Source organism: Diabrotica virgifera, chromosome 8 (genome assembly GCF_917563875.1).
Source record: "Diabrotica virgifera virgifera chromosome 8, PGI_DIABVI_V3a".
Taxonomy (NCBI): Eukaryota; Metazoa; Arthropoda; class Insecta; order Coleoptera; family Chrysomelidae; genus Diabrotica; species Diabrotica virgifera.
In genome coordinates, this window is record NC_065450.1 from 64,708,533 (window position 1) to 64,731,291 (window position 22,759).

A 22,759-nucleotide genomic window follows, 5' to 3' on the forward strand; every position below is an offset into this window, starting at 1 on the left:
TCTTTTCGTATATATTATAATTCCAGAAGCCGATGTAAATTAAATGAACACTTTAGCAACAATTGAATTGTTAATTAAAAATTTATGGTCGCTATAGTAACCACAATAATTATAATACATAAGAATAACTATGATTTTTGTATAAAAAGACACTGTACCTATCTAATATACTTTACAGAATTGAAATTGGACTATTTAATCGGCCTCAGAAATATTTTAAAATTATAAACAATTTTTGGCTTATAAACAAATAGAGTATCTCGGGAAATATTAAATTACATTAAATCATAAAACCGGTATTGGAAAAAAAGCAGCCGTACGCTTCTTTTAAAAGAAAAAGCGATTAATTGTGATGATACAACCGGTCTTGAGATACAACCGGTCAGGGCCCCCGTAAGGGTAACTGACGTCTGTGTGCAAAAAAGGATTTGGCGCCCCTTAAGGCATTTTGGATCATGTTTTTCTATTTATTTTTTGAAGGTAGGTAGGTAGGTAGGTAGGTAGGTAGGTAGGTACTAGGTAGGTAGGTGCTTAAAATAAAGCAAAAATCTGAACTTTAGAAGTCATATTTATAGTCCAGTCACTCACGGTAAAATATTGCAAAACCTCTGAATTTTAAAGAATTGCTTGCATTGACATGGAATTTGGCATACAAATACCTAACATGTTAAAAAAAGTGATATTGTGCGGATGTGTGCTTTTGCCCTGGATGTGAGTTTCACCCCTTCTCGGGGGTAAAAAACATGGAAATGTTCAAAAAAGGAATTGGATAAAATGACTAATTTAAGCAACTTTTGTTCTATAAAGGTTTTTCAGTAAGTTCAGTAAGTATTTTATCAAACAAAAGGTTCTTACCAAAAATAAAGCTTATAAAAAGTGAAAGTGAAACATCCTTTTTTTGATTTTTTACGTTTATAACTTCAAAAGTAAGTAAGTTACGCTAAAAATAATGATAGTCCCTTTTTTGATAAAAAAAAATCGTGAAAATCACCCCCTAATTAGCGTCCCAAATGAAATTAATCGTTACTGCTTCACTACAAGTTACTTATGTATTGTTTATATGATCTGAAGTTTCATCGGTTAAAAGTGCGTTCTTTGAAAAGTCTGTTCTAGTCAAAAGGGCTTGAACGAGTCGTTAATCACGGGTGCATGCAAATTTTGAACAGCCATATCTTAACAAATTTTTGTTTTACAGGAAAACCAAAAATCAAAAATATTCAGAATAGAAAAACCTACATTTTTTACTTCGTGAGATTTTTGGTATCACCAATCATTTTTAAGCTATTTTAAAAAAAGCATTTTATTGCTAGATAAAAAAATTTTGTCCAAAAAACATTTTTTTTTATTTGCCAAAAAAGGGACCAACTTTATTTTGAGCATAACTTACTTACTTTTGATGCTAGAAACTTTTTTAAAGAACAAATGAAGCTTGTTTTAAACACTATAAAGAAGTTTTAATGAGTTTTCCCCGAAAAGTGCTTCATTTTTTGGTTAGTTCACGTTGAAATATTCGATTTGGAATTTGAAGAATAAGAACCTACTTTTCATTAGCTACAACTACTGTGCTTCTACTGGGTTTACAGACTTCATATGCCAGCCATTTTTTAAACTTTTTGTAAGCTATTTTTTTGATAAGAGCATTTTTTTCGATAAATACTTACTTTTTGAGTTATTTTGGAAAAACCGTGCAACAGGGTTTTTGTTAAAAAATGAACATATTCATTCGCAAATAACTCGAAAAGTATTAACTTAGTGAAAAAAATATATAGAAACAAAGTTCCTTAGAATTACTCAGTTTATCAAATTTCAGGCTTAACGTATGTTTTTCACCCCCGAGAAGAGGTGGAACGCACCCCCAGTGCAAAAGCACACATCCGCACAATATCACTTTTTTTCTTTGACTTGTTAGCTATGTGTATTAAATGTATGCCAATGCAACGGTTCTTTAAAATTCACAGCAAAAACCGTGAGTAAATGGACTATTATTTGTACACTAAAATATCAACATGAAACAAACATAATAACATCATAACAAAATAAATTAAATTGCCTGACTTCCGACATGGTCTTGCATATAGGAATCGGCAGTAACTGGATGATATACCTACTAATAAAATTTTGTGTGTATTCATTATACCTTCGTCTCCTTTATGTAATATTTCACAACCATGAAAGTTAATTTCGACCAATCCATCTCTTTCCCTTCACTTTTTCTTGTATTATAAGGTGAAGTAGATGGAATTTAGGTCTTCTAATTATTATATGGCCGAAGTAATCTGTTTTTCTCATGTTTTTCGTTTATTTATACGTAATCCTATTTAATTTCTCAACTTGTATTTTAAAATTAATTTTTGTTTTTTTTTTGTTTGTTTTTTTTTTCAAATTTTTTGCAATTTTGTACCCTGGGTTTTGGCGCCCCTAAAGGATGGCGCCCGTGTGCATTGCACACTTTGCACATATGGTAGCGGGGGCCCTGCAACCGGTCAATCTTTCTACAAACCAATTTTCATATCTTTAGAATATTCATAACATATATTATTATAATAAAAACTATCGATATTACGAGTGAAAATTGCCAAAAATAGCAAAATTCCAATCAAAAATTAGGTTGGAGAAAATATAATCTCAAAGTTCAAAATCGGTAAACGTTAAAAAAGTGCATTTTCTCAGCTTACCATCGAGCAATTTTCTTCATTTTTTTTTGTTCCCAAGTAACTCGAGTAGAGACATCTAACTAACGCATTATTAAATGTCAAAGTTGCTTTTGTTTTGTTATATTTAATTTATTTATTTATTATAACAAAAATTTTTAATTTGTTTTAGTAACTCGAGTAGAGACATCTAACTAACGCATTATTAAATGTCAAAATTGCTTTTGTTTTGTTATATTTAATTTATTTATTTATTATAACAAAAATTTTTAATTTGTTTAAATAAAGATTGTTTAAATAATTATACAGCTTTCAAATGAGAATATTTGTGTTTTTAACTTTAAAAGGTACACTTTTAGTAAGTTTATCTAAAAAAAGTCTACAACTGAAAAAAATGTGTAGTTTTCTTTTCTTATAAATAAATTAATCTATTATAACAAAAGCAAGTTTGACATTTAATAATGCGTTAGCTAGATGGCCCTACTCGAGTTACTTAGGAACAAAAAAGGAATGAAGAAAATTGCTCCATGGGACGCCGAGAAAATGCATTTTTTTAACGTATACCGATTTTGAACTTTGAAATTACATTTTCTCCAACCTAATTTTTCATTGGAATTTTGCTCTTTTTGGCAATTTTCACTCGTAATATCGATAGATTTTATTATAATAATATATGTTATGAGTATTTTAAAGAAATAAACATTGGTGAGAAGAAAGAGGACAAAAATAAAAAGGTGATGGTTCGAAAATTATTATCCTATTGTTTATATCGTTGCCGTAAATGACGATCAAATTTGACTGGTTGTATCTCAGAAACCACTCATCAAAATTAAACGTTTTTATTTTAAAAGAAGCGTCATGCCGCTTTTTTCCAACACCGTTTTCATGATTTAATTTAATTTAATATTTCCCGAGATATTTTATTTTGGTTTTGGATATATTTGGATTTTGGATATTTTATTTGTTTATAAGCCAAAAAATGTTTATAATTTTAAAATATTCCTAAGGCCGCTTATATAATCCAATTTCAATTCTGTAAAGTACATTAGATAGGTATAGTGTCTTTTTATACAAAAATTATAGCTATTCTTATGTATCATAATTATTGTGATTTCTATAGCGATTGTTCCTAAACGGTACATTCAGTTTCGATCGGCTTCTGGAATTATAATCTACACTTATCTAATTACTTATTTAAAATTGTAGTTGAAAATTAAAGATTTTGTTGGAAAAACACCGCATTTTCCGGGAAAAATTTTCGTCGAAGTAAATCGGGAAAAAACAAGTCTTTATGCAGAATTTAATTACGGTGAATTTTTATTTGAGTGTTTTTGGTGTAAAGTTAAAATCTTTGGAGTTTTTTCAGGCGCCATTTTGTTTATAAAAAAAGTAGCATCCTATCTGCGAACTTTGCATACCTATATTATTAATATATAAAATCATAAGATTCGATTCCAGCAATAAAATTGCTGGTAAATAATTTTTCCTTGTATTGTGCTAATTAGCTCAGAGTAATATAGTCGAGGAAATGAAGCTGAAAAAATGGCAAACCATTACACTCTCTAGTTCATTTTCTATATTGAGCCGTTGTACGCTTTTGGTTTTTTAAGGGTGAAAACTACCACTAATTGTAAAAATTTATAAAATAACATTTTAAACTTTAATATTGTCAAAATTTGGTTCTTATTAGTTACATAATAATTGTTTTATGCTTTAAGATATACTATCATAATATTTCAACCCTTAAAACCACCCTTGTTGGAGCTAGATATAAAAAAAATTACTTTTCCTAAAAGAATATTTTCGGCTTGCATCGATTTACATAAAAATTTGGGATTAGGATCATCTCACACTGTACTTCATATTCCATATCATGCTTAAGGGCGTTGATTATTTTTAGGGGTGTGAACTGCCCCTTATTGTCAAAAATTATATAAAAACATTGTAAACTCTAATATGGGTAAAATTTGGTTTTGATTGGTTAAATAATAATTATTTTATGCTTTAGGATAAACCATTTAGGATATCATTATATTTCAACCCTTAAAACCACCCTTAATAACATTACAGCTTTTATAAGTAGACATTTTAATAGATTTACACAGAAAAAAAGTAGAATAAAAGAATTACAAAAACATTTATTTACACAAAAATACGAATTTACAAATATGTACAAATACAAATACAAATATGTAGTTTTTTAGTCATCTTCCAGTATACGAACCGGTTCCGTGGTATTATACATATTTGAAAATTATCCATAAGCGGACTATCCGAATTTTTCGAAAAAAAAAAATTCGTTTTATAAACATAGCTTCTTCATTTTTGCCGATAAAAAGTTTTTTCAAAAATAACTTTGTAGGATTTTTGAAGAGTTATCAAACTGTGTAAACAAAATTCCGTTAGATCCCTTAATTTTTAATTTGGGTGGGTTTAAAGGGCGCGAATAAGGGGGTGTTTACTCGTAAATAGAGGTTTAAAACAGCTATATCTCGCTAACTGTTCACTGTAATGAAAATCTATGCACAAGAGAATTTTAGTTATTAAAAAGCTACTATTTAGTAGGCTATTATTTTTTTTCGTATCTCCAGTATTTTCGGAGATATTTTGAAGTAAAAGGTAAAAAATGGGAAATTCCAAAAAATTAATTTTTTTATTAAACTCCAAGTTTTCTAAAATTAGGCCTTTTAAACAAGTCAAACTTCTTGGGTGTATTGATAATACAAATATAAAAGGAATTACAGAAAAGTATAGACCAATTTTTAATTAGGAGGGTAGTTAGGGGGTTGTTTTCACTGATTTTTTCATAGAGAAAAGCAGGTACCGAATTTTTTTGATCATAAGTCGCTTAATTTTTAGGCTAGTAACTTTTAGTTATTATTTTTTAAATGGTCTAACTGTGTCCTTGACAAAAGGTTATTAAAGTTTTCCTCGAAAAAGGCAAAGTGTTTCCGTTATTTTACTTTGAATATTTCAAATTATGCATTTGACGAGAAAAGCTAAATTTTAACATGCCGTATCTCGGTTTGTATTGGTCTTAAAGATATTACAGAAAAAGAATTTGGTTTGTGTTACTAAAAGATACAATTCTGATATCTACAGTTTTTTTTATTAAATGCATATTTTTCGAGGTATTCTCAAAAAACCCTCTAAAAAAGTCGATTTTTTCATCGAAAAACTGTTACTTTCAAGCGCGAATAACTCGAAAAATATTAGTTTTACGAAGAAAATGTAAAAAACATTTTTTTCTTAGAATTACTTTTTACATCGATTTACATGGTTAAAATGTAATAAAAAATTCCCGCCCCCGAGATGGGGTGGCAACCACCCCCCAAGGTTTTAGCGTACAGCGGCATGATATAGAAAATAATTCTTGGACTATTCTCTACCTTCTGTGAAAATTTCAAGTAAATCCATGCTGGACGAAAAAATTGCGAGCCAAAATGCTTCATTTCCTCGACTAATATTGGATATGACAGATTCGTGTTAACGCACGAAAACGCACGTCTGCATGTTTCTAGAATAGTAAATACTTACCTTGATGAGATTCAATTTAAAAATTCTATTGGCCACCATACGACCCATATTAGATTAAAACTCCGATCGAGCATTTATAAATAAAACAGCGCATTCGGAAAATAAATCCTATTTCTATCACACTGGGTAGCTAAGGATAGCGACACAAAAAATTTGATTTCACATGATAATTTCAAAATGTGCAATATTTTTTTCATGAGTACCTACCTATTTTATTACAATCCACAGCTTTATACAATTACTGTTTTACATCAGTCACTTTTTATAATCGGTTACATGGTCCAGGTGGCAGAAGAATTATAGTTAGTAATAATCCATTCCAGCTAAAGTGACGATTAACTTTATCAGCTGCGGTTTCAAATCGTAAGCAATCTAACAGACATCGTGTTTAGCTATATTTAGTATACATAAACAAGTCATAGTTTAAGTGAAAAACATGAGGTATGCTTTGATTATATTTTATAATTATAAATATTAATTAATCAGTAATTTATTAATTTAGAATTTACCAATAACAAATACTCTTATTGTGCAACAAATTCTAGTTGATTAGTTATTCACTGACTATAATAAACTAATTACAAATTAGTTGTTGTTACTAATGCGAATGTATTCCCGCGAATATTTGATCACTCTTTTTCTAACTATCGCTTTCATAATAATTGTTTATATTCATTTCCTAATATCATTCCAAAAGTTATTTTTATATACTATTATTAAAGTATTCAAAGTAATCAATTATCAGTAGTAATTGCACAAGATCTCTAAAATTATTGATTTGTTTCCCGGGTGACACTTTGACAGTTTTAATTCCACGACCCGAAGGGGAGTAAAATTATGTCAAAGTGTCACGAGAGCAACAAGTCGATAATAATTTTAGACATCGAGTGTTATTCGCTGGGATTATTTCATGGAAAAAAGTGTCTATTTAAATCATTTTAACTAATATTTTATTGATATATTCACCTGAATATTTACTAACCCTATTTCTTGTAGCCAGGGAGGTAGTGTCAAATTTAACCGGAGCATTTTAGCATGGCTGCTTTCTTTTTATTTAGTTAGGTGTTCCAAAGCTTATTAACAAATGATATGTCAGCTGGCCCAAAACCGGGGATTTTAGCCAAGAAAAGGTAAAATGTGAAACTTGATGGAAAAACGCTACAACCTATATGTCAAATATTTATCTCCGTGACTTACGTGTATAATTAGCCAAGAATGCCTAGCTACTGGCTTTCACCCAGACGATTCGGGTTCAAATCCTGGCCCTGAAAATGTTTTTGTTTTTAAAATTGACATTTTGATTTGAAAAATAATTATTTTTTGGTAATAGCACGTTTTTATTATTTATACGACACAATATAAAAATGTCTGTATGTCTTTTATAGAATCGTAAACTTTGCATTTGATCATAATATATATTCAGCTGATGCTTTTTTCTTACAATGTAAAATTCATAAATTTTAATTTTATACTTTTTAATCTTTGCCAAACTACATAGTTCAAGAATATTTTTTTATTATTAACTAGCTGACCCGGCAAACTTCGTACCGCCTTAGAACTAAAAAATAATGTTTAAAAGTTAAATAGGTACCTAAAAATTACCAAAAAGCCAAAAATACTCAAACATATTGCGTATACTGGAGGGGGTAGGGTGTTAGAGCAACCCCCCTTTTCACTTAGATTGGTCGTACTAACTAGGGAAGCTTTAGAGGATTATGTACAACAACTTTGTTTATTAAGGAAGGTCAATCATAATAACATTACCTATGATATTATCATATTATGATCAAATGCATACCTAGGTTACGATTCTATAAATAACCCAGGCTGTGGGTGAAAAATAGGTTGATTTCAGGATATAATTCAGGAATTTTTGAAACCTATTAGGTGTTGTAAAGGACGATGCCAGGAACAACTTCTACTAAAATGTAACCAAAAATATTGTGCGCTTTTTTTTTTAATTGCGATTTTCATTTGTTAAATTTGCAATTTTTATTGATTTTTAATTTTGTAGCTTAGGATATTGATTCTAGAAAAAAACTTTTTAATAGAAAGTTGTAGTACATTAAAAAACCTACAATTTGAGTTATGGTATGTTTAATTTTATTAATTGGTTATTGCAAAACAGCCTGCGAAAGGTTCAAAATGGCCGTTTTTTATAATTGCATTATATATTGTACAAATAATTTTTTTTATTTTTTAAAGCTTTAAAATGAAGATCTTTCAATTCCAAACATAAAAAAAAATTGTAAAGCTAGATTAACGAATTTGTTGCTCAGATATTATAAATTGTTTATCCCAAGAGGTCAAATGTCGAAGGCTATAACTTTAAAAAAAAATCGTATAGAGTTGGTGAAACATCTAATCTCCTTCTAAAGAGTTATATTTTCATATTCTGATGTAAATAAATGCGTAAAACATTTTTAAACCTCTAATTTTTGGGTTTGAAAATAAGGGGGAAAATTTCGTTATAAACATTTAGAGCTGAAGCGGCCCTGTACATCCTATGAGTTTTTAACTTACAGATTATTGTTGCTGAAGATGAAATAAAGATTTATAAATAAACAAATTCTACGACCAACTTAAGCCGAGATAATTTTTGGGTTTGAAAATAAGGGGACAAATTAAGTAATAAACATTTAGAGCTGAAGCGGCGCTGTACATCCTATGAGTTTCTAACTTACAGATTATTGTAGCTGAAGACAAAACGAAGATTTATAAAAAAATAAAAAATTTCTATAACCAACTGAAGCCGAGATAATTGTTTTTTTTTTTGCTTAAGTCTTTGTTTATAATATATTTATAAATAATGCCTTTATTTATAACAATTAAGAAATTATTTTACAGTCTTTGACTTAAGAAAGACTTATATTATCTTAAAATAAAAATTATTATAAAATATAATTACATTTAATTATTAAAAATTATTTTTAAAATCGGTGCTTTTGCGAGCGGCCGAATTTTGCAAATCGCCCGGCTCGCTTCAAATCCGCACGGTCGGAAAATTTTTACGTAACTTGTATTAAATTTTGACAGAAAACAATTTAATAATATTACCATTATAATATACAGTCTATTTACCACTGTATTTGTTTTTCTTGATAAACTTTTATATGTGAAATTTCATTTCTAAGGAAATACTATTACAAAAATGATACATATATATGAAATATATAACTATATTTTTAATTTTTATAATATAATATAATATAATAATAATAATGTTACTTCTTACTATAATATACAATATAAAACTTTTTCTTCTTGTAGTGACTATTCTTTTTGGATTTCACATATAAAAGTTTATCAAGAAAAACAAATACAGTGGTAAATAGACTGTTTATAATGGTAATATTATTAAATTGTTTTCTGTCAAAATTTAATACAAGTTACGTAAAAATTTTCCGAGTGCGCGGATTTGAAGCGAGCCGGGCGATTTGCAAAATTCGGCCGCTTGCAAAAGCACCGATTTAAAAAATAATTTTTAATAATTAAATGTAATTATATTTTATAATAATTTTTATTTTAAGATAACATAAGTCTTTCTTTAGTCAATGACTGTAAAATAATTTCTTAATTGTTATAAATAAAGGCACTATGATTTAAGAAAAAAAAACAATTATCTCGGCTTCAGTTGGTTGTAGAAAATTTAAATTTTTTGATAAATCTTCGTTTCGTCTTTAGCAACAATAATCTGTAAGTTAGAAACTCATAGGATATACAGGGCCGCTTCAGCTCTAAATGTTTTTAACGAAATTTGCCCCCTTATTTTCAAACCCAAAAATTATCTCGGATTCAGTTGGTCGTAGAAATTTTTTATTTTTTTATAAATCTTCGTTTCATCTTCAGCAACAATAATATGTAAGTTAAAAACTTATAGGATGTACAGGGCCGCTTCAGCTCTAAATGTTTATAACGAAATTTGCCCCCCTTATATTCAAATCCAAAAATTAGAGGTTTAAAAATGTTTTACGCATTTATTTACATCAGAATATGAAAATATAACTCTTTAGAAGGAGATTGGATGTTTCACCAACTTTCTACGATTTTTTTTCAAAAAGTTATAGCCTTCGGCATTTGACGTCTTGGGATAAACAATTTATAATATCTAAGCAACAAATTCGTTAATCTGGCCTTACAATTTTTTTTTATGTTTGGAATTGAAAGATCTTCATTTTAAAGCTTTAAAAAATTCAAAAAAAAATTATTTGTACAATAAATAATGCAATTGTAAAAAAACGGCCACTTTGGATCTTTCGCAGGCTGTTTGGCAATAACAAATTAACAAAATTAAACTTACCATAGCTCAAATTGTAGGTTTTTTAATTTACTACAACTTTCTATTAAAAAGTTTTTCTCTAAAATCAATATCCTAAGCTACAAAATTAAAAATCAATAAAAATTGCAAATTTAACAAATGAAAATCGCAATTAAAAAAAAGCGCACAATATTTTTGGTTACATTTTAGTAGAAGTTATTCCTGGCATCGTCTTTTACAACATCTGATAGGTTTCAAAAATTCCTGAATTATATCACGTTTTTTCACCCACAACCTGGGGTAAAAAGACATACAGACTTTTTTATATTGTGTCGTATAAATAATAAAAACGTGATATTACCAAAAAATAATTATTTTTCAAATCAAAATGTCACTTTTAAAAACAAAAAGGATTTTCAAGGCCAGGATTTGAACCCGAGCCCTCTGGGTGAAAGCCAGTAGCTAGGCATTCTTGGCTAATTATACACGTAAGTCACGGAGATAAATATTTGACATATAAGTTGTAGCGTTTTTCCATCAAGTTTCACATTTTACCTTTTCTTGGCTAAAATCCCCGGTTTTGGGCCAGCTGACACATCATTTGTTAATAAGCTTTGGAACACCTAACTAAATAAAAAGAAAACAGCCATGCTAAAATGCTCCGGTTAATTTGACACTACCTTCCTGGCTATTGGTGTTCTCTGTAACAAATTATAAAACATTAATTGTCATTATTGTCACTGAATGTTCATTTTTGCGTAGTAACGAAGGGCATCTGACGTAATGCTTGACGACGGGATATTTTCAAAAATGATCGCTGTAACTAATTTTTTATTTCTGTAGCTTTCTATTGGTCAGAATCTCATATAAATGAAATAAACAACATCATATACACTTCTAACAATAATGAGATTGTTTAGTCGCTATCCAAGAAAAGTAGTGCTGTTTACAACGACCGGTTATGTAGCTTCTATGTTAAATCCAACTTGATTTTCTATTAATTGTGCTACCAAAGAGAAACTTTTATGTATACGGGTCATTCCATTTCAAATCACTCAATTTTGGAGCAAAAAAAATTTGGACCTCCGATTTGTCTGAAAATTGGTATATAGCTTCTGCGGGACGTAAAAATAAGATATTTAAGGTCAAAAAATCTTCTTCTTCTTTTTTTCTCAAAATGTTATTTTATGCGATTTTACAGTGATTTGGTGTTTATTTATACAAATTTGCATTTTCTATCGTAAAGTATCAATGGAAAACATAATATTTTAATAGAAGGGACTCAAAAATGTCATTATATGGCATTATAACAAGTTACTTTAATTCAAAACAAGCTTTTGATCACATTTTATAGTCTAGAAAACGTTAAAACACCGTTTTTTACATTTTTCTGCATTCCCAAAATATGTCATAATCGATTTGGCTGAAAATTTGCCCACAGATAGACAAAACATAGGACTTTAAGTGGTGAGAAGGATTTGAATTATGTTACAATACCAAAAAAGTTACATGCAATATTACAGTCAAAAATATAGGCATCTACTGTAAGTAAAATTAACTCGAAAATATCGACCTCACGACAAAAAATGTTAAAAAGAAATTGTAATAATTGTAAATACGATTTATTGGGAACAATTTCAGTTCCCACCATTTTTGTCGAAAAGTTATAAATGGCGGAGATATTGAGCAAAACAGGTTCTCCTTTAAAATCAAGATGGCGGCTAACGTAACGGAGGAATTCATTCGTGATTTTAAATTTAGGCTACTATTGACTCCCCTAAAGATCAAAAAAATCAAATTTTGGGCAGCTCGGCATTCAAGGTCAAATGCTATCCCGACTGGACTAATATATACTTTTGGGTCTGATATTACGGCATGTAACTTTTTTGGTATTGTAATATAATTCAAATCCTTCTAACCACTTAAAGTCCTATCTTTTGGCTATCTGTGGGCAAATTTTCAGCCAAATCGATGATGATGTATTTTGGGAATGGATGAAAATGTAAAAAACGGTATTTTAACGTTTTTTACGCTATAAAATTTGATCAAAAACTTGTTTTGATTCAAAATAACTTGTTATAATGCCATATATTGACATTTTTGAGTCCTTTCGATTAAAATATTATGTTTTTTATTGATACTTTACGACATAAAATGCAAATTTGTTTAAATAAACACCAAATCACTGTAAAATCGCATAAAATAACATTTTGAGAAAAAAAGAAGAAGAAGATTTTTTGAGATTAAATATCTTAATTTTACGTCCCGCAGAATAGGTCTGGATCCCGCGTATGAAAAAAAAGTTGATTAATAGCAAGCTGAAAATTTGTTAATAGCTTAAGGGTGTCTAGTCGAACAAACTTTGATATATGGGAACACTGGAACAGGGGAAATTTTAATTGTGAAACAGGTTAAAAATTTGGAAAGGTCAGACCACGAAAAAACGGCACATGTATTTTGTCCGACAGAACAGACTTAAACTCTTCGAACAGAGATTAAATTCTCATGCAAAAATTAGACTGCTATTTATTACCAAATGGGCGTTTTAATGAGTGGAACATGTAGAATATGTCAAATGACAGGAATTATGACAGGTGATAAATAGCAGTCTGATTTTTGCATGAGAGTTTAATTTCTGTTCGGAGAGTTTAAGTCTTTTCTGTCGGACAAAATAAATGTGCCGTTTTCGTGGTGTGACCGTTCCAAATTTTTAACCTGTTCCACAGTGAAAACTGCCCCTGTTCCAGTGTTCCCATATATCAAAGTTTATCCGACTAGACACCCTTAAGCTATTAACAAATTGTCAGCTTGCTATTAATCAACTTTTTTTTCATACGCGGGATCCAGACCTAGAAGCTATATACCAATTTTCAGACAAATCGGAGATCCAAAATTTTTTGCCTGAATGATTTGACATGGAATGTATGTACCATACATGATTGATATCTTTCTTCAGTCCTGACCCTCCGGGGGGAGTATAGTGGTCATGGTGATCTTGAATATCGTCCTTCTCAAGATATCTCCGTCTATGGTCATTTCTTTTAACTCATTCGTAGGTCTTTTCAACCCATGCATAGGGCTCATGGCTCCAAAATTTGCGGCAATGGTTCGGATTGTCATCTGTCGAACTATTCAGATCTGCCGTAAACCAAGTCAAGTTCAAATTCAAATTTAAATTCAAATTCAAATTCAAAATATCTTTTATTAAAAAAATTGTAAACAATACACTAATAGCAAATTGCCACAATTGAATAATAAGTGTCTAATATACATACAAAATTACAATTACAACTACAACTACTATGAGTTAAAAGTTAAAATGTGTGATTTAAAAACTCATACACAGAATATGGTTCTAAATCCAATAAAATGCTTTTTATTTCAGTTCTAAATATATTAAAATTCTGTTGCAATTTAATTCTAATAGGTAATTTGTTAAAAAATTTTATTCACGAATATGTAGGTCCTCTTTCTGTTGCGACTAGTCTATGTATAGGGAAATTGAGCCCTACATACCTAGTGGGTATGCTGCATTTTGGCTCAGAATGTGTAAACCTATCCCTATTCTTAAACAGGAACAATAAACGCTTATACAGTTGAGTCCGGGAATCTTTACCCGTGCCTCATCATTTAAAGCATACGAAATAAGTCGATGATAAGTCGGAAATTGAAATTTACTAAACGCAACAGCAAGTCACTTGCTGACACTTGCTGTTGCGTTTAGTAAATTTCAATTTCCGACTTATCATCGACTTATTTTGTATTCTTTAAATGATGACGCACGGGTAAAGATTCGCGGACTCGACTGTATACAGTGATAACGTAAAGGTTGGAATTAATTCATTTTCTCGAAAATGGACGATATTGGAAAAAATCCCGAAACAGGTCAATTTTTATTTTGAAATTACGTCTCTTTGGCATATATATCATACTAGTGACGTCACCCGTCTGTGCGTGATGACGTCGTCGATAATTTTTTTAAATGAGAATAGGGGTCGTGTGCTAGCTCATTTGAAAGGTAATTCAATTCTCTATTCAGTAGTATAAACAATAATATAATTATTTACTGGGTGTCCAAAATAGTTTTTTTTTAATTAAAGTTATTGACATAAAAAGAATAAAGTGTGTAATTTATTTTATTCAAAATACATTTTACTGCTCTCAGAAAACATAAAAAAATGTTTATTTGAAAAATAATCATCGCTTTTCGCTTAAATTAAATGTTCAAACTGTCAAGAGGCAGGTGGGTGGCTGCATTAATATTGAATTTAAGCAAAAAACAATATTTATTTGTTAAATAAACATTTTTTTGTGTTTTCGAGAGCAGTAAAATGTATTTTGAATAAAATAAATTACACACATTCTTCTTTTTGTCAATAAATTTAATTAAAAAAAAATTTTTTTGGACACCCTGTATAAATAATTATGTTAATGTTTATACTACTGAATAGAGAATTGAATTACCTTTCAAATGAGCTATTACACGATCCCTATTGTCATTTAAAAAAATCATCAATGACGTCATCACGCCCAGATGGGTCACTAGTATGATATATACACCAAAAAGTCGTAATTGAAAAATAAAAATTGAAATGAATTTATTCCAACCTTTACGTGCTCACTGTATATAAAGCCCTGCCACCGTTAATAATCCCAACTCCTTAAATTTTACCCTACAGGTCCTTCGAGCTTTTATCTTGAGCGTTGTTCTTATTGCTCTCTTCTGAGCAATGAATACTCTATCAACATCAGTTCCTCCGCCCCAGAAAATAATACCATATCTGAGCACTGAGTAGATGTTTGCAAAATAAACTGTTTTAAGGTGTTGTAAATTCAAATACTTAGACATTACTCGTAATGGATAACATGCCGTGTTGATTCTTTTGCGAACAACACCCAGATGCTCTGACCAATTCAGATGTTGATCTATGTAAATACCCAAGAATTTTGTATTTGTTGAAAATACAACAGTTTGATCATCCAACTCAATCTCCTCTGGAATTATCTCATTATTTTGCTTTGTGTGAAAACAAGACTAGTCTTCTCGGTATTTGAAACCAATTTATTTTTTAAGAACCAATTCTGAGTTGTTTTTAAGTGATCTGAAGAAATACTCAGAAGATCCTCAAACGTGGATGCTAATGTTAATAAGTCTGCATCATCTGCAAAATTTACAAGGTAAGACTCACTGCTCAGTATTTCGCTACCAAGATTGTTAATGTAGAACACAAAAAGAAGTGGTCCCATGACACTGCCCTGAGCAATACCAAGTTGTAAATTCCCTTCTTCTGAAGAAAACTGTTGTCCTTCTTGAGTTATAATAACTTTTTGTCGTCTGTCAGTGAGGTAATCTCTTATCCAGTCCCGAGCAGGGCCACGAATTCCATATCTTTCTCGTTTGTCGATCAAAATATGATGATCTATGCTGTCAAACGCTTTTGATAAGTCCAGGAACATTCCCAACGAAATCTCCCCGTTCTCCCATCCATTCAAAATCTTATCCACGAATTCGTATGTAGCTGTTTCAACAGACCTTCCCTTTAGATACCCATGTTCTGACTCAGCAATTAGGTGGTCATTATTGAAAAACGTTATAAGTCTTGTGCACATTGCTATTTCGAAAAATTTTGAAAATGTCGGTAGTAAATTGATGGGTCTATAATTTTCCAATTTGGTTTTATCTCCCTTTTTATGCAACGTTTTCACTAGAGCTAACTTTAGTTGGTTAGGGAAAATACCATACTTAAAAGAGTTATTAATAATGTGGCACAATCGTTCTGCAATCTCTTCTGCACAATGTTTTAACAGATTCGCTGAGATCCCATTATAACCTGCACTTAAGTCTTAATAGCCATGTTAATGTCCAACGTTCGGAACAGACAAGGCAAGCGAAGAAGGCACGTCTTATGCATATTTTTGTAATTTGGTCGATCCATCTTGTTGGGGATCTTCTTCGTGATCTTTGACCTTCTACCTTTACGTGGATAATAAGTATTTCCATGATTTCTGTGACTGCTCTCATAACATGCCCAAATAGTCCAAATAGTCTGGGCAGATTATCCGAGAATAGGCTATTTTTGGAAAAAATTATTTACCAGCAATTTTATTGCTGGAATCGAATCTTATGATTATATATATTAATAATATAGGTATGCAAAGTCCGCAGATAGTGTGCTACTTTTTTTATGAACAAAAGAGCGCCCGAAAATCGTGTTTTTTTTTCAATTTTTGCTCTATAACTCCAAAGATTTTAACTTTACACCAAACACATTCAAATAAAAATTCACCGTAATTAAATTCTGCATAAAGACTTGTTTTTTCCCGATTTACTTCGACGAAAATTTTCCCCGGAAAATGCGGGTTTTTCCAACAAAATCTTTAATTTTCAACTAAAATTTTAGATAAGTAATTGTTTATCAATAATTAAATACCTTGGTAATATAAAAGCTCTTTTCGTATAGATTATAATTCCAGAAGACGATGGAAACTGAATGAACAGTTTAGCAACAATTGAATTGTTAACTAAAAATTTACGGTCGCTAAAATAACCACAATAATTATGATAGATAACTACTATGATTTTTTTATAAAATCGCCCGTCGGTAGTAGCGACGGGCGGTGTGTACAAAGGGCAGGGACGTAATCAACGCGAGCTTATGACTCGCGCTTACTGGGAATTTCTCGTTCATGTGGAACAATTCCAAGCCCCAATCCCTAGCACCGTTGATTGAGGTATTGGAAGATTGAGGTTCTGCACTCGTAATACATCAATCAACGCTAGCACGAAGGAGGTTCAGCGGGTTACCCGGACAGCTCTGCTAGGGAGGACACGCTGATTCCTTCAGTGTAGCGCGCGCGCGGCCCAGAACACCTAAGGGCATCACAGACCTGTTATTGCTCAATCTCGTGCGGCTAGAAGGCGCCTGTTCCTCTAAGAAGAATTGTGTGTACGCTGACAGTAAAAACCGCGTGAAGCAAGAGCAGGAAACTCCACCGACGGGCCTTTGGGATGTCGAAATACGCCTAGTTAGCAGGCTAGAGTCTCGTTCGTTATCGGAATTAACCAGACAAATCGCTCCACCAACTAAGAACGGCCATGCACCACCACCCACCGAATCAAGAAAGAGCTCTCAATCTGTCAATCCTTCCGCAGTAGTGGCAAAACTACAATGTAGTTTTCTTGTTCGCTCTTTTTTATCTAGTCTCGTAGGAATATTCAAAGCATTGTAGATCGAAGGCCTTCTGCTCGTAGTAAGCAAAATTATCTCTTTGGGACCGTAAAAACTCCAAAAGTGAATTTAAAAGCTGACTGAAGTTTAAAGTTCGATCTCTTCTTTCTGTAATGATTTACTGACAGCGTTGATGAGTTCTAAAATTGTCGAATAAAACTCAATCATTATGAATGTTTCTGTTTTGACATTTGTTTCAACAAACACTTAGCCTTATGATAAACTATTTCAGCTTTCTAATTAGAGTCTTCAGCATCTAGTGCTGTTTGATCTTTTAAGGACAAGGTTTAGATCGTGGCGAATGGAATTGCTTATTGGAGTTTTATTTAAGCATTTTATCGTAGCTTCCTAACGGTGGGTAGAGGCTGAAAAAAAGTTGTACACGGACTGAAGAAATCCAAAATAAGGTGTTGCTCCAACGCAACTTTTAGCAGCACTTTACTCCAACTAAAGCGGGTGTGCAGCACAAGAAATATGTAAATCTCAAGTTTGTTATTCTTAGATAAATGAGTCTGGAGACCACTGTATTTGCCTGACATGTAGCAAAAGGCACGGGTAATGAAGGAGAGGATAGCGAGGGGGTGCTGACCCATTTGTTGCTCTTTCTCTTACTATTTTTCTAAGAAACCGTGCAGACTGACGCTTTTCCTTCTACTAAACGATATTCATTAGCATATTCTCACAGCATAGGCTTTCTATGGGGTGTATTCTGTAACATTTCCGTTAAATTTAAAAGGCCTCTAAAATTTAACTTTTAACGGTCCTCTAAAGGTTAGATTGACATTATGTAAACACATATTATAGAGGACCGCTAAAATAATATTTTTTTAGAGGAATCCTCTAAAAGGTTTTGGAACAAATACGGCAACGGCGCTCGTTGATCGTTTTTGAACTACTTTTAACCTAGAAATTTACCGAAAACTGACTGTCAGAGGCCAAAAATCTTAAGAAGAAGAAAAAATTGACATTTTTCTAGAAAATAAAATTTATTGTATTTAATTATTTTTTAGTAAAACTCAGATTTTCCAATTAAACATTTTTATTTATAAAGTTATACATTAAAATATTGCTGAAAAATTGCATATCTTATTTCTTCTCACTAATTTTGCTCAAATGGTCTATTTTCAATAACATTAAGGTCATCTTCACATCTTCTTCATCTGCATCTGGTTATAAACCTTCTGAAACTTCACCTTTTTAAACATTTGGTACGTTTTAGGGCCAATTTCTCATATCGAGTTCAACTCCAGTTTAACCTGAACTTCTAGTAAACGTCAGTTTAAAGTCAAAATCGTCTTTCTCAATTCACGATCAACCGATGGCAGTTTAAACTTGAACGATCCTTGAACGGTGGAATTCGGCCGTTTAAAGATTTCAGAACTAAGTTCAGATGATTCCATGGACTACGCATGCGTTGTATTAACACGAACCGCTGTCATAATATAAATATATCCTATTTTATTATATTAAGCCCAACGATAAACGATAACATTATTTTTGTTTTTATAATATTTATTTATAATTATTAAAATGACTATTTGACCATAAATACTTAAATTTAACTTTATTCAAAAACAGCATAAAAATGGTAGTTCAAAATGGCGACAGTTTTTTACCTTTTGCCATCTATTGGCATTTCTCGAAAACTGTAGAACGAGCGCTGACATGAACGGGCAATGAGAAATGCATTTCAAACAAAACCACAGATCACGGGTGAACCTGGTTCAACTGAACCATAGATTAACGCAGGTATGAGAAATCGACCCTTATAATGTTCCACAATAACTTTAAATAATTTTACCTGCATTAATAGGATTTAATTGCTTTGACAAACATCTTTGACTTCCAACACTACTTTTTCAATCACATTTCTAGGTAGGTAGGTACCTACTTCCTTTGAAATGGTAGTTGTAGTTACTTTCAGGTCAATTACTTTTTGTTTTTGTTGTAATCTGCAATCAGTTCTACAAAAAGAAACAAAAATTTGAATTTTGTTACTTACAGGTGTAGTGTGCCGATTGTAAAGTAAAATGACTTACCTTTCATTATTATTTATTAAGTACTTCTTCACCAAATACATTATAAAAAGCCATTTGCCATTTTTAAATATTTATCTCCAGTATAATACAAGAATAACAAACTACTATTCATACAAACATAACCCAATAAAACATTTAACGGACTGCTAAAAATTTAGCGGGTACGTTTTGACATCCTCTAAAATATTTTTATTTAGAGGGAGTTTTAACGGTGTAGGTTATGATTTTAACGGATGTATGATTTACAGAATACCAAAATAGTTTTAGCAGGAGCTAAAATTTTAGAGGCCTCTATAATTTAACGGAAGTGTTACAGAATACACCCCTATGTGAACAAAAGTATGCATTGTAATGTAGTTTAATATTTGAATTTTTCAACATAATAATATGAAAAAAAAAATGTATAAACATTCTCAATTTCTTTGCAAAACGAAAATGCAGCAGCTGTAAAAAATTAAAAATGTATAAACATTCTCAATTTCTTTGCAAAACTAAAATGCAGCAGCTGCATAATACTCTGGTTAAAGCGGAGAGTGCAGGAAGAGTCTATACCGGTTTCGGAGATCTTTTTCCGCTCATCAGATTTATAAATTTTGAAAATCTCAGGAGGTGTAACCAAAGAAACTATTCCACCTGTTGTCAATCTGGTGGTACGGAGGCGATATTTATTGTCGTTTTCTGCGCTACTTCGATTGATAACTTAGTTTGTTTTTCGGTAGATGGCCCTAGTTCATCCGTGACATTTCTTTCTTTGCAATTCGGGAAGGCCTAAGCTATGGTAAATGGTTAAAGCGGAGAGAAGAGGATATGGGTTTACTGATGAGGGGAAAAAGATCTCCGAAACCGGTATAGACTCTTCCTGCACTCTCCGCTTTAACCAGAGTATTATGCAGCTGCTGCATTTTCGTTTTGCAAAGAAATTGAGAATGTTTATACATTTTTAATTCATTTACTCTTTTGTTTGAGTATTGAGGAATCTTTCTTGTTGGAGCTTTACCACGCTGAGTAGATGAGTTGTGAATTATTTAAAATTCTCTCATCTTAATTTCCTCGGCACCCTGTATGATTTATAAATTTTGAAAATCTCAGGAGGTGTAACCAAAGAAAGTATTCCACCTGTTGTCAATCTGGTGGTACGGAGGCGATATTTATTGTTGTTTTCTGCGCTACTTCGATTGATAACTTAGTTTATAATAATATGATTTATCACTTTTATTTAAATCTATTATTTTTTCATTTTGGTCCCTGCGAGGCCCCCTTTGGAGCCGAGGCCCTTAGGCAACTGCCTATTTTGCCTCATGGTTAATCCGGCACTGTCTGAAGGGTTCTATAGAACTGCGTTTAAACCAATCCCTTAAATTCTTTAACCATGACACTCTCCTCTTTCCATGCTCCTACTTCCTCTTATCTTTTCTTGCATTATCAATTTTAGCATTTCATATCGCTGTCCCCTCATTACCTGTCCCAGATATTGTAACTGTTGTTTGATTTTATCGACTACCAAAAGGGGGGCTTTATTATTTTTTAGTTTCTGGATGGCATTTGACACTTCTTCTCATGTTGGTGCTTCAACGTGTAGTTGGTAATGTTATTTCCTTGTGGCATCTTAATACAAGTATGTAATAGGGAACTTGCAAAAATTTTTAAATATTAAAATGATATTAAAAAACATAAGGTAACATGATCTTAAAACGCTTGCATGCGAAAAAAACAAATATTTTTAACCCGTACGCTAATTACGACGTTTTGAAAATGCTATAAAATTCAAATATCTTAGGAGGCTCTTGAACGTCCTTCTATTGGTTCGACGTCACCGGCCACGGTGAACCGGCGGAAACAACGCGATTAAGGTAGGTATCACGGGTATATTACATTTTAATCGTCTTTAATGAAAAATTCCTAGGTATTATTTATGTTCATCTTATATATTGTAATAAGTAGTTCCCCAATCAGCTTAGTTTTAAACTGAAATTGATGTTGAGTGCTACCTTGTAAAGAGTTTAAAACGTATAATATGACCGACGAGGGTTTTTCAAAAGGTCAATCTGACTAACTTACTTACCGTTGAAGTCTTCATGGTGGCAACTTTTATAAAAAGTAATGAAAGCTATTCTATTGGAGAAATGCGAGGTGTCAAGGCAAATAAGTAAGAGTTATTAATAAGCATGTTTAAACCGTTTATAACAATAGTTTGGTACCATTATATTATAGTACTTATACGGTTTACCCCGTGGGTTTGATCTACCTACCTCTAATCGAAGGATTTCGTATATCCTGGAAAAGATTACGGTGTAATTTGCATTATAATAAAGATTATATTTTATTGTAATGCTTATTACTACCTACTGGAGCCTTTCATTATTGTGTTCAAAGCCTTCTGAGAAAAGATTATGGTGATTAGCAGCAACAAAATCCTTCTTTACAAAGTTAATAATACGCATAAGTAAGAAGAATCATTATTGTAATTTTACAAGTTAATATCTTTATCATATCAGCTTATACTTACACCGCATCCCTCGGTAGACCGCAAGCTATAGTAGAAACCCGACTGTAGACCGCATACTATAGTATCACCAATACTTTTTAGTTACTCTTACTTTTATTACTAAAAGTTTTGTTTATTTTAAAGTTACTTGTTTCTTCTTTGTTCTTCAACACAAGAAACGAACAAAGTAATTTCATAAAAAAGAACTTTTTGATACATGTCAACAGAGATAAAATGTTAATATTTTGCCTGTCACAGAAAAAATAATTTTTGCCACAGAGTAAAACAATATATTTCAACTATATTATTTATCTATGGGCAAACTGCATTAAATGCAATGGCCCACCCCGAACGGACAAACGATACGAGTGGCCTGTGACGTCAGACCCCAGGTCTCGCTTTTGAAGTTGTTTAAAACGGAAATTTTAGGCGCGGAACTTTGATTAGATGTTGTACGTACACTATTCATTGTTAAGACGTAATATTTTGAATATAACATTTTAAAACATAAATTAACAATTTTATGCAAAAAAAATTTTTAGCGCAAGTTCCCTAATTAT

General features: G+C 31.4%; 1 protein-coding gene across 2 annotated transcripts in view; it reads left to right on the forward strand.

Annotated features, from left to right (window-relative positions):
• The window catches only part of LOC114331767 (probable G-protein coupled receptor CG31760), a 923,592-nt gene that overhangs the window by 370,722 nt on the left and 530,111 nt on the right, over window positions 1–22,759 (forward strand). The window contains exon 1 of one of the 2 annotated variants that reach the window (XM_050659676.1): window positions 6,452–6,629. The exons of the other annotated variant lie outside the window; for it this stretch is intronic. The gene's annotated coding sequence lies outside the window, so the exon portion shown is untranslated. Of the gene's footprint in view, window positions 1–6,451; window positions 6,630–22,759 lie in introns of those variants that run through there. 2 annotated transcript variants of the gene reach the window in all.